This window comes from Sceloporus undulatus, chromosome 5 (assembly GCF_019175285.1).
Source record: "Sceloporus undulatus isolate JIND9_A2432 ecotype Alabama chromosome 5, SceUnd_v1.1, whole genome shotgun sequence".
In the NCBI taxonomy this organism is placed as follows: Eukaryota; Metazoa; Chordata; class Lepidosauria; order Squamata; family Phrynosomatidae; genus Sceloporus; species Sceloporus undulatus.
Window position 1 is genome coordinate 144,878,389 of NC_056526.1, and position 12,872 is coordinate 144,891,260.

The window sequence follows — 12,872 nt, forward strand, 5'->3', positions numbered from 1 at the left end:
ATATTAATGAACTTTGAAAAATTACTTTTTTTGATATCTTCCCCCAGCTGTTCCAGCTCAGTTATGTACAATCCAATGTCAGCCCAACACCTTTTGCTCTCCGAGGGAAATAACAAGAGGATGTCCTTTCCTCATCCTATGTAGAGGAAGAAACTGGTCTGGCAGTTAACTCCTACTTAAACAATAATGATGGTAAAGCATAGTCCTCCACACCTTAGGGGCCAGACTGTGTGTGTTGTATGTGTGACATATACAACTCTATCCTCCATCCTATAACAAAAGTCAATTAGTCTAGGAAGAATAGCAAAAGTTGCAGTTACTATTCTGGACATCATCAGAAAGTTAATTTTGGATCTAGTCCAGTGAAATAGCACTGAGAGGGGGGTTTATAATTTAATGGCAGGGTACATAAACTAATGTGGCATAGTGGTTTGTGTCTTGGGAGATTATTACACTTCATTTTTCGCCTGATCCGGGCATGGGCTGGGAATGGGCTTGAACGGGTGAAAACGGGTTATTGCACAGCAAAATGCCACCAATGCCGTCAGGAGACTACAAGCTGTCTACCAGCCGTACTTACCCTGCCGATTTTGCAAGCATGGAAAGCTTCTGTACTTCAAAATCAGCAGGCTAAGTGTGGCTGGGGTTGGCTTGTAGTCTCCTGGTGGCATCGGCTGCATTTTGCTGTGTGATAACATCTGTTTTCACCTGTTCATGCCCTTGCCCAGATCAGGTGAAAAATGAAGTGCAATAATCTCCTTGGACTAGACTGTGAGAGCCTAGGGTTCAAATCCCCACTCTGCAATAGAAATCCACTGGGTGACATTGGACAAGTCACATTCTCTTAGCCTCAGAAGCAGGCAAGGATAATCCACCTCGGAAAAAATCTTGCCAAGAGAATCCTATCATAAGGTTCACCTTAGTGTCACTATAAATCAGAAATGACTTGAGACACACACAACACACACAGATGCTTTGCATACAAAAAGTCCCAGGACCAATCCTAGGTATCTCAAGGAAGATTGAGAAGGACTCGCGTGGAACTGTGGTGAATCACTGCCAGTCATAGACAATAATAAATTGTATGGACTAATTATTTGAATCAGTAGTATTATGCAGCTGACGATGTTCTGTATCCACCTTTTTTTACTGATCTGGACTGAACTCCTATAGTAGTTAAAGATTCCAGGTTATTTACCTTGTTATTTACTCATATGACTGTGATCCAAAGAATCAAAGATTGTGGTAATGACTCATAGGAACATAAAGACTACCATGCAGTGGGAACCAACCCCACATTTGTTTTTTTGTGTTGAATAATTACTAAGTTTTATGAAAGATGTTTCTTTTATATACAGTATCTTTCTGTTGGTCAAAGAATGTTCTGTCTTGACTTTATAATGTATTATTTACCCGGGTGAGGGCCTCATCTATGGAAACTGCATTTTATTTGCCACTTATCTCTAAATATGTTATTTCTGATTTTATCTGCTGAGGAGGAAGTGAGTCATACCATGTTTCCATGTGGTAAAGAGCTGGATTTTTCAATAGTTGCAACTGAATGTAGTTTCAAAATTCTAATCTAAATCGATAGATTTATATCCGGCGCTGATGTTCTTTGCCAAGAACATTTTCTATTATATGGGGGAAGCTGCAACATACAAATTTGATTTAATGATGAAAAATGATTCTGGAAGAATGCTTTTTAGGAAGCTTTTTTGTAGTTCTGAAAGTGGGGGTACGTGGGATGCATTTATGAAAATCTGTATATAATTAAGGATCTTTCAGATGAACTGATTTTCTTATGCCTCTTGGAGCATAATGGTCCTTTGTAACAGATCTAAGGAAATTAATAGATGATGTGAATGTTGCTACTTTATTCACCTGTTTGTGCATTGCTCATAGGAACACCCTCTCTCAAAGAGCATTTTTGCTTAATGCTCTTTCCATCAGTGTCTAGGGGATTGTACTTCAAATGAAACTCCTATGCAAGTGAAGAAAAAGAAAGCAAAGATACTTTACTGTAATTTGTATTCTTTGAAATCCTTGCCACTGCATATTCAAACATTGCCCTTTCCTTGCTTTCAGTGTCTTGCTGAATATCTCTCCAGATTGGAATGTATCCATAAGCAACTTCAAGGGGACTGTATACTTGAATTTTCTCTGAGCCAATGGGCAGGATCAGGGCAGGATTCCACAGGTACAGTAACCTTCACCTATCAAATATCATGATTTTTTTAAAAAAAAAAACCAAAACCATTAATTTCCTCAGAAAAAAGGCTACAAATAATTAACCATTGTTTGATCGAGCACTAACTCTTACCTGTGCCATCTAGTAGTTTTGTACTAAGGCGGGGTGGGCAAAGTCTGCATGCAGCCATTGGAGTCCGTGAATGCAGTCCCTGAAGCCCTCCAAACCCTGCAAAATTCCCTGACTAAAAGCAATTTGGGGCAGTTTTCATGCATTTGCTTTTGCCTGAAGACTGCCCCAAATCTGCCCAAACCATAGCATTTGTTTCCTTTGACCTTCCAAAAATTCTTTAAAAGTCACCCCAAAATCAGCCAAAATGGCATCCAGAAGTGATGCTGTGTCACTTTGGACACAGCAAAATGTGCTATGTGGACCACCAGGCAGGTGCAGGGTGAAAAAATGCCCCCTGCACAATTTCCTAACCATGATCAAAACAGATATTGATAATGATCAAAGCAGATTGGGAGTGGCTTTGATTTTAAGTAGAGATGCCACAAGTCAAAGAGAGTCAAAGGCTTACAACTTGGTTTCAGGCTACTGTCACATCCCGGTCTTCACATCCACTGGGAATACCATGGGTTCTTGGATCCCATACCCAGAACGTCCTTCAGATTCCTTTTTTCCATTCTTGTTTTCAAATATGCTAAAACAGCTGCTTTTACTGTCATCATTTGTCTCCGCTGTTACGTAGCTGTCATTGCAATCATTTTATATGGTGCATTACATAGTATGCATTTAAAATTTGCAACATCTTAAAGGGGTACATGGTCAAATGCTCTCAGTATTGCCTGTATCAGTGATGTGCCCCATTGATGTCCCTCTGATGGGACACATTAGAGTCCTCCAACATGGTTTTGATCAGCAGTGCTATCTTACTATGAGCACACACCACAGCAGACAAACTTCAACATGCCTGTGCTTGATGCTTTAAACAAAAATATGAAGATGGAAAGCTAAATCGGGTCAAGGGCTGGACAAAGAGTCATAATAATAATAATAATAATAATAATAATAATAATAATAATAATAATAATATTTATTTTGTATACCGCCCTATGGCAAACCAATCCGGGCGGTTGACAACAGTAAAATATAAATTAACAATTAAAAACACTTTCTCCTTCCCCCTTAAGAATATTAACAGTATAACCTATTAAACACAGTATCAAGCATAAAAACAACAATTAAACTAAAAACCCTGTATCCCTCTGTTGATCCTCAACCACTCACTTGGGGCTACGGGAGGATGAGGGAATCAGGAACCTGGGCTGGGATGGTTAGTCTGGAAAGGCCTGCCAGAAGAGATCCATCTTGACCGCTTTTTTAAAGCTGTCTAATGATGTTATCTGACGGATCTCATCCGGCAGGTCGTTCCAGAGTTTGGGGGCGACAGCAGAGAATGCCCTCTGGGAGGTCGCCACCAGCCTAGATTTTGAGGCTGCAGTAAGTTCCTCAGAGGACCGAGGGAGCGCGGGGAGGATTGTACGGGAGGAGGCGGTCCCTGAGATAGCTTGGACCCAAGCCATTTAGGGCTTTAAAGGTGATAACCAACACCTTGTACTGGGCCCGGAAGCTGATAGGCAGCCGTGGAGGGACCTCAAAACCGGAGTAATATGGTCCCTCCTAGATGTTCCTGAAACAAGCCTACCAGCTGTATTTCCGAGTCAGCACAGGGTTAGCCCCATGTAGAGTGCATTACAGAAGTCAGGCGTGAGGTTACCAGCGCGTGCACAACCGTCTCGAGATCCCTTACTTCCAGAAAGGGCGCAGCTGGCGTATCCGCGAAGTGATAACGGCACTCTGACCGTCGCATTTACCTGATTTGTCATCAGGAGCGACGAGTCAAGGAGCACCCCCAGACCTGCGAACACATCACTGGAGGGAGTGTGACCCCATCCAGGACTGGAGGTTGCAACCCAATTCTAGGTTTCAGGGCCGCTACCATGAGCACCTCCGTCTTGTCTGGATTCAGTTCTCATCTGTTTTTCCTCATCCAGCCCATTACCACCTGAAGACATTCATGAGAGAAGAGATGCCATCAGAATTCGGGCCGACAAACGAGATACGGAGAATAGATTTGGGTGTCATCAGCGTACTGTAACACCCAGCACCATGACTCCGTATTATCTCACCCAGCGGCTTCATATAGATGTTAAATAACATCGGGGACAAAATAGCCCCCTGAGGAACCCCACAAGTGCATAACTCTTACTGGAGCTACAGTCCCCGAGTAGCACCCTCTGAGACCTGCCCAGAGGAAGGACCGGACCACTGCAAAGCAGTGCCCCCGATACCTAACCCCATGCCATCACCACACAGAACTACTGTACTAGGAAAGTGTTATTTGGCATCTTCCTGGTCAGATGTGCTGTAAGAATTGGAGATGATGAGATAAAAATGTATAACTATAGGCATAAAAAAATCAGGGTTCAGTTTCTTTATAAAGGTCATGGCAGAGTTATATTAAAGTCCTTTGTACTAATGTGGTGTAGTGATTTGACTGCGGACTAGAACTCTGGCAACCAAGATTTTAATCCCCTTTGAGGTTCCTTCTAACCCTCCGGGTCTGTGATTCCATGACCATCAATGAGCAAAATTACTTCTTTCTGCTGTCTTAGTGAATGCTTGTATGCTCTCTATCAGTAACACTGTTTTCTGGTCAAACCCAGTTTTAATTTCCTATTTTCAGGAAAGATTTCTCCTCTCACAGAGAGTAAGGTAATACTGGTCCATAGCGTATCCAGCAGGTGGTGCCACCTGCTGGTGGCATTTGTCTGCCGGTCGTTTGTGCCCTCCCATGTCTAAATTAATATTCCTGGTTCTTCCCTTGGTACTTGAGATTACAATAGTTTGCTCAAGTTGTTGAGAGTACACGTTGTGCTGTTCTTCTGCAATCCCTGTCCAGTCTTTCTCCGGACAGTGGAGCGGGTGGGCAAGCTGTGCTATTTGTCTCTCTTTGTTGGAGGTCAGGCCTTTGGTAGAAGTTAGCACTGAGTAAACGAATAAAAGAAGGGGATGAAAACAAAAATAAGGAGCAGCTGCTGCCAAGGAACTCTGTCTGCTTTTCTGGAATTCAGCTAACAGCAAGAGAGACATTCTTTTTTCCCCTCCTAAACAAGTCTCCACAGAGCTGTCTAATTACAAATTCTGGCCTTGGTCTTGGGAGGCTGGCTTGAATCTATGTTGTTCTGCCTCAGTGTGACATTTTAGTCATTACGGGTGTGTGGCTGGATGCATATGTCTATGTTGTTGTTTTTAACCGAGTTCAATTTTTCTGTCTAAACAGCAACATAACAAAGCTTCCATCTTTGAAATGGGTCAAGAACAATAGGCAAAACATAAAATGATAGGGTTTAAAGACTTCCTTTCAGGAGACATTCATCAATCAGTGAACAAAAGTCTAAAAGAAGTCAGATAGTACAAGTCCCAGTGCTATTTGTACTCAGATGCAAGTCTCAAATGTCTTAACTCTCAGTCTCAGGTACATATGGAAAGCAGTGTGGAGACCTATGGCCTTTGAAATGTTATTGGACTTCACATGTAGTTAATTCAGTCAGGAACACTGAGTGTGTGATCCGCAAAAATTCTACCTTAGTTCCCAAAAGAATTCAACCAGCTGGGCAGACTTGGAAGAGTGGGACAATATCTTGGGTGGGCACTGAAAGTAACCGTACAAATATTCTGTCTTTCTCCATTTTGACTGATATTACAGTATTAGGAAGGAAAATGCATTCTTAGTTTATACTATCCTTAGGTACCTGTTGATAAGGCTTGTGTGACATGATGCTCTGTGTCTTGAAGTGTTCAGAGGTTAGCGTGCAAAATATGGTGGCCCTCTCTTGTTTGATGTGAACTTTAGAGAGAGTGGCTGGCATCCTCTTGAATAGTCTTAACTAAAGTAAACCCATTCAATCCATCACTGATAGAGAATCAACACATAATAATTCTGATGTCTTCAGTGAATCTACTTTAGTTGGTATAAAAAGAAGAAATTTCTTGAAGAAATTGTTCTGCCTTTCAGCTTGTTTCCAGCTTGTTGCTGGTTTGGTCAATAAAACCCTGTATGGCTGTGTGGGCCAACATCTCGTTCTCTTTCCTGAGTAAGAAAGAACTGGCTCCACCATTGTTGGCTGCAAAACATGGTCCCAAACACACTGCAGAAATAATCCTGTTTGAGACCACTTTAACTGCCCTGGCTCAATGATAGGAATTCTGGGAACTGTAGTTTTGTGAGACATTTAGCCTTCTCTGCCAGAGATCTCTGGTGCCATAATAAACTACAATTCCCAGGATCCCTAGCACTGAGCCAGAGCAGTTAAAACACTTTCAAAGTGGATTATTTCTGCAGTGTGTCTTGGACCAATATATTCTTTCAGGCCTTTGATTTTAAAAATCAGCTTTTAAAATTGTTTTAATCGGTTTGCAAATAATGTTTTATATAGACCTGATTCTATCAGCTACTAGCAACACAATAGTCTGTACGTCATGAGTACAGTAGGTTTATATTCATGAAACTTAAGCTTATAAAACCATTTAGTCTTAAAGTCCCCCTCCCTTTGTCATCGCAGAGGCTGCTGTCAGTAAATCTGGATTGAGGAACTTTCACGTTTCCTATGTATCCCCTATTCTATTGAATTGTAGAATAATGAATACGAACCAGCCATGATGTGTGCTCTAGGTTACATGTTCATAACTGCAATCATGCATTCCAGCCATTTTTATTATGCATCGCTTTGGGAGCCCTTGTTGTCAGGAAACAATTAATAATAATACTATTACTATCAACAATAAGTAACAACACCACTAGCACCTTCATTCAACGCTAAAATGAAGCTCCTTTAATGTACAGAAGAAATCTTCAGTCCATAAGCTCTCCATTTTGCATAATAAGCTCTCATAAACCTGAAATTGTATCTTCTCGAGTAATCCTCCTTTTTCTATATGAGAGGAGAAAGATCTAACCATCCTCATTCTACATGAAACCGCTGGGAGAGATCCTCGGAGACATGGGGCGCGGGGTTATCAGTACGCTGATGACACCCAAATCATTTTCTCTATGTCTCCGACTGATGCAGTGACTGGGGATGGCGTCTCTCCTCTCGCGGCCTGTCTGGAGTCATAATGGGCTGGATGAGGGAAAACCGACTCAAATTGAATCCAGAGAAAACGGAGGTACTAGTGATAGTTCTCCTGGTCCAGGAATGGCGGTGGTTCCACCTGTCCTGAACGGGTCACGCTCCCTGTGAAGGACTCCGTGCGCGTCTGGGGTGCTTCTTGACTCGTCGCTTCACCTGACTTGCTCAGGTGAATGCGACGGTCAAGAGCACCTGTTATCGCTTCGGCTGATCGCCAGCTGCGCCCATATCTGGCCCAGGGACCTTGAAACGTTTGTACATGCTCTGGTAACCTCGAGATTGGATTTCTGCAACGTACTCTACATGGGGGAACCCTTATACCAAACTCGGAAGCTACAAATGGTGCAGAATATGGCGGCCGGCTGGTCACTGGTGCTCCCAGGCCAGCCATATAACACCGGTTCTTAGGGACCTCCATTGTGCCCATTCGCTTCCGAGCTCAATATAGGCGTTGGTTATTACCTATAAAGCCCTAAATGGCTTGGGCCCAGGATACCTAACGGACGTCTCTCCCCGTACATTCCGCCTCGTACCCTCAGAACGTCTGGGCAGCAACTACTGAAGGTGCCTGGGGCCAGATTAGCCTCCACCTCGCGGAGGACTTTTTCCATAGCTGCCCCAGCCCTTTGGAATAAGCTGCCCACTGAGCTCCGCTCATTCACCACCCTGGCCCAATTTAGGAAGGATCTCAAAACCTTCCTATTCCAGCAGGCATTCCCCGAATAAATATCCTGTGGGGCCTCCTCTTCCGTGGCCATGAGGTTGGGCTATAGGGGCTTTTTATTTGTTATTGTGTTCTTGGTTTTAACTTCCTGCACTGTATGTATTTAATCTTGTTGTTAGCCGCCCTGATCCCTGGAAGGGCGGGATAGAAATAAAAATTTTATTATTATTATTATTTATATGGTTCTGGCACTGTCAGTTTTCTCCCAGACAATGCTTTTGAGACCAGCTCAAGCAGTTTGTTCAAGGAGCCTGTTGTGTAATGGAGTGACCAAGAAACATAGCAAGATTCCCCGTCTAACCTCTCTGACATGGAATGCACATTCCTAAGAAGTCAGGCATCAGATATCTTCAAATATTTTCTTCCAAGACCCACAGATTCAATTGTAGGTGGATGCTATATTGAGCTCCCCATGTAGGCAGGATTTTTTTCTTCTTTAAGTAATACAAGATCGTCCCAAAATTAGAAAGTGGCTGGCTGATGCGATGTTTATTAGATATTTCACATTCAGTAGCAACACAAGACCTTTTGTGATCACCGAAAATCTAAAGACCTGGTTAGGAAGGGGACAATGGGATAAGCAAAACCTGCCCACACTTGCTATTACAATGACTTGTCCTGTCTCTTTGTCTTCTAGCTGTACCCCTTTCCTGCCTAACCCTTTCCAAACTCTTGCATTGTGTGAGGTAGAAATTGAGGTGCCATCCCTCCCCCTTACATATTGCTTGGCAGCCCCCACTATGCTTGCCTATTGGAGAGGAGGAAAGGATGCAGAGCCATTACAAGCACTCCCACTTCTGCAATGTCCCAGAAAAGGGAAGAAAGGGATACAGTTATGGTGCTCATGCCCTTTCCCCCCACAGAATAATAAGACCAAGAATGAGAAGGAAATGACAACAGTGCCTCCACCATACCTGAACCAGGGATCTTGCTATATCAGGAAACAGAGGAGGATTCATGCACTTCCCCATTACTTGATGCTAGATTAAAGCAGATTTAGAATCTGATGTGGAGGTAGGATGATGATGATAATGAGGATGATGACTACATTTATTTATAATGCCCTTTCCACCAAAGGGCAGAACATGAAACATATATAATCAAAAACAGTTGATAAAATGCAGATAATAAAAATGCTAAGTGCTAAAATGTTAAAATAATATGCTAATATACTAAAACAAGGAGGAGGTTCAGGTGAGCTCCTTCTTTGGCTGCCAGTGCTGGCACCTTCTTTTCTAGGAAAATTAAATTAGTGAAAAAACACCACTATATTATAATTTCACAAAAAAAAAACTTTTAAAAACCCAAACAAAACTAAAAATGCTTTGCGTTGCTTATGTTAATTCTAAAGAGTCTTCATCAATAAACAAAAGCTAAAAACCAGACCCACTCAATTGCCAATATCTCACAATAAAGATCATATACACAACTGATAGACATCACAATTGATACATATTTTAAAGAAACAACAAACCAACAAGAACAATGCTCTTTTGGTCAGAAGTATCTTGTTGGAACTATAAGTTCAATATCTATACTGTTCATTATTGGTTATTTCTTAGGAGTTGGGTGCTATCGTTCAGCTCCTCTTCTTCATTTCTTCTTGAAATAACTCCCAGATTTCTTGGAATGTGTCCACTGAAGGACAAAGAAGAAAGAGATGCACATCCACAACACATTGAAAATATGTTATATAATTTTATATGAAAGTTGACCATCACCTAAGAGAATAAAACCATTGTTAACAAGGATGGGGATAAAAATAATATTTTAAAATATTAAAAATGGTCTAAAACATGTTTTTCAGGTGTGAATGGACCATGATGAGAAGAATTGTCAGCTAACATAAATCTTTGCAATTCAGGACTTATTCTGTACAAAGATTGATGCTTTTTCTCATAAAATCAAAATTTTCTGTGCAGGAATTAGTAGTTCTGCTTGAAATATTATTTCCCATACAGAAAATCCTGTTTTCTGCTCAAAATAACCATTTGAAGGAAAACTTTTTTAAAATCTCAAGCAGGAGGTATTATACTCCAGCAGAAAGGAAATTATAGCAGGAAGAGAATTCCATTGGTACTGTCAATAAGTAACTTAATGAAGAATTACATCTCAACTTAAAGCTTACTTTAAAATGTTGCTTCAGACTGACTGAAAAGATAATTTCTGCACATATGGCCAATTATGTTGCATGGCATCAAGAAGTGCATGTAATCAATAGGTCTTTTCACTTCTTTATTTAGAAGGGCTACAGCTGTTTTATACCTATACAAGGGTGCCCTATTATGCATACCAAGAGTGAATAGTTATATCCCTAACCGCTTGATATCTGGAATAGCAGTAACAACACCTGGAGGAAAATAGGCAATCACTTATTATTATTTTTCATTTAAGTGCATCACGTAATGTTGAAATTAGTAACTAGATGCACATTCAACACCTGATGTTGAAATTAGTATCAATGCACATATTTGCATACATTTTTAATCCCCATTTGGACAGAGTAGGCTGTATTTAGGATGATTACCATTGCACTGAAATCTCCTTTATTTCCTAGAAAAAACAACAATTCAATAATAGTCAAAACAGTTTTATTCTTTAGGGAAAACACATATTCCTTTTTAAAACTTCCAGGCTGACAACATATGATCAAAAGGGCTTTGAACTAAATCCTTGAGGGGCTGGAAATGATAGCCTAAACATCTGTCCAAAAGCAAGTTCTAAACACAAGGATATTAATTCTTGAGAAGAAGCCGGAGGAGAGAATGGGAACCACAGTAAATCTTACAGCAGAATAAAAGGTGACAACAAACAATGTTTTAGATGTGTACACATGGATGCACAGCATTTGGGAAACAAACAAGATGAGCTTGAAATCTTAGGGCAGTAAGGTAAATATGATTATACAGATACTGTATAGCATAGACTTTGTGGGATGTCTCCTATAAATGGAATATAAGAGATAGGATATGTTCAAAAATAAGAGATGAGGAAGAAAATGGGGGTAGCATTATACAACAATGACAAATTTACTGGTACGCAAGTGATCAAACTGGACCAATGGAGATCAAATGGTTAAAAATAAATGAAGGAAGAAGCAATATGAACTCTGCTGCTTTTTGGTAAGGCCACCAATGAAACCCTCTAGCCTTCCCTACCTGGTTGTTTGAACTCTCACTAAGTCATATCATATTCTATCTCATCCCACCCTATCCTAATCTTCTAATATTTTCAAGTTATTTTCTTCTCCCATACTGTCCATGTCGTCATCACCAAGAGTGTGTATGTCATCCTTGTTCATCTCCAGTGTTCGGTTCTCACCCTCTGTTTTCCATTTAGTAGCTTTGCATATCACCATCTCCTCTAAGTCTGTACATTCCTCTGTCTTGATTTGCTCTTTCTTCAAGCCTCTCTTTCTTTTCATCTATATCTCCTGCCACTCACTCTTATCTAGTCCCTCCAACTACTCCTGGTCTCACCTTGCATCCTATCTGCACTCCTTCTCTCTCTCACTTTGCAGCTTCTTTCTGCCCAAATTAGCATGCTGTGGACTTCTTCTTCCATCCTGTTCTTCCTGACTGCCCCATTTTGCATTGCGTTGTGCTACTGCCACGCATTACAAATTGAAAATCTCCAATAAAGGCATGAAGGAGGTGGAGAACTTGGTAAACAGTATAGCAAATGAAAACATTATCCCATTTCATTTTTTAAAAAGATGCTTGCATTATCTGGGATTTCATGGTGAAAGGGAAGGTTTTTTAAAATTTCCAACCCAAATTTTACATCCATAGTTAATTGCTACAACAATAGCACATGGTGAGTTAATGTTGCAGTAATAAAGTTTTACTATGTGGAATCTTACTAGAAAGGTGGCATCCTTTTATAGAAACAACTTAGCTTTACCTTCCTGCATTTTGTCCTTTCCTTCTTCCCCTCTTGTTCCTTCTCTCCCCCCTCCATATTTTTTTTAAATCAGACTGAACAGCCATTTCCTACCTGGTGCTCTAACACCATGTCATGATTGCTGTTATTAACAGTAATTTCAGCTGACTATCTGTCAAACCTGCTGTGAAAGGCCAGCCAAGCTGCCACATGTCTGGCTTCTCCTAGGCACTCCAAAGTGCAATACCTGGACTGTTTTAAAGGTTCTGATAGCTGGCCTATATTTTTTCCCCTTCAACAATGTCAGCATATATATATGGAAAATCATGACTCAACACTAGGAGTAAATTGGGGGCTTTACCTGTGCAGGCAAGACATTTAAAAATTGGTCCTTTGGATCAATAAATCTATCAGTAAAGGGGTCTCTTGAAGCATTGGTTAATTTCTTAGTTGTACAGGATTTTGTAAGCTTAACTAACCCCCCCCCCCCCCAAAAAAAGAAGCAACGAGTCATCACACTGTCTTTCCAAGGAGACTCCATGTTACAAGGTGATGTTGATCATTTCATCAACCTCTGCAGTTCTTTCAAGGTTGAACTATTTTTTTTAAGCTTCAGAGTCAGATGGTTTCTTGGATTCTCTTTCTATTAGCCTTCTTTATGAATAAAGTGTTAGTTCAATAGCTTTCAGTGGCTTTTTTAGGAAAGTAGTTGAGCAGGACTTTGGTGATCCTGGTAATAATTAGTACTATGAGACATTTGATATTGCACTCATTTGCTTTGGCATTTTTAATTCCTTCCTGCTTTATATGGTCTATTTCAATTGCTTCTTTTTGCCCCTAAAATATATGGCAATCTAGCCTGCATCTGAACAATAAATAA